A 1,270-nucleotide genomic window follows, 5' to 3' on the forward strand; every position below is an offset into this window, starting at 1 on the left:
GTGAGCATTACAAATATTACAACTGAAACCTTCCAGGGAGTTCATCTGCCTGAAACTTTCTGTAGATCAGAGCCCTGTGAAAGCAGATGCTGACTCATTAGCTGGGATGGTGTGAATTCTAGAATTATTTTTGACATATCTGTTTCCGCTTAAAATATAAAGAAGGAAACCACGGAATAGAAACCGATTTTCCCTTAGGCCTCTAACAATGCTATTTGATTTTATACTTTGAGAGGGAAAAAAAAAAAGTGTGAAGGAAAAGAACCATAGAAAAAGATTCTCCACAGGCAAGCAGGGGAAAAAGTAACCTATTACCTTGCTTTGCCCATGAAAGTATTTTCTTTTCCCTTTTAAAATGTGAGAGTTTGATGTCTGTGATACCGCTATTACTTTTTCCTTTGTAAATGAACTGATGGAAAGAACATATCATCTGATAGTAATCTTTCACGTGTGCACACAGTAGTTGCTTGATAAAAATGATTGAATTTAAAAATATGCGCAAAGAGATGGTGAAATGGATGTATCTAATCTTTCTGTGCTCTATTTTTATCACCTCAGGTAGTCTGCACACATGCAGACTAAAATATTTTTGTTCTGATTGTGGAAGTAAGGCATTTCACATATTGAAATGATTCCATTGCCTCTCTGAACCTAGACAGTGACCTTACAAAGGTTAGCTTAATTCATTTGCAGAGCCTTCCATTTTTGATTTATTTGAATCCAGAGAAGTCAACATGTTATGATAGAATGCAAAAATCCCCTTCCTCTCCATTTTTAATGTGATACAGTATGAAAAATATAGATTACATGATTATTACTTATTGGATAGGCCAGCACAGACAACCCAGGTGTTTGTTTTTAAAACACAAATAAGTATTCTGGAGTAATTGATGACAATGAGACATTTAGCTTTTCTTTGAAATTTAAGATTTAGTGGTTGGAAGCTATTTATGTACCCAGCACCAGTGAGGAACCCCCAACTCTCTGGATTTTTAAATGTAAGTCCATTTAGTCCCATTCATATTTAAGAATATTTCAGAATATGAGTGGTAGACTCTGGCTTCTAGCTTCGATTGGCATAATTTGTAACCTTCAAAAATATAGATCTTATAAAAGATCTATTTAACACTATATTATTTAAGATACTGATTATTTAATGTGAGGTTTATCACTCTTGTTTTCCTGCTAAAATCACTTCATTTATTCATTTATTTTCTCATTTAATCAACTTGTATTTACTAACTGCTGAATCTGTTAGAATGTTTCCCTA

This window comes from Lipotes vexillifer, unplaced genomic scaffold (genome assembly GCF_000442215.2).
Source record: "Lipotes vexillifer unplaced genomic scaffold, Lipotes_vexillifer_v1.1 scaffold1232, whole genome shotgun sequence".
Taxonomy (NCBI): Eukaryota; Metazoa; Chordata; class Mammalia; order Artiodactyla; family Lipotidae; genus Lipotes; species Lipotes vexillifer.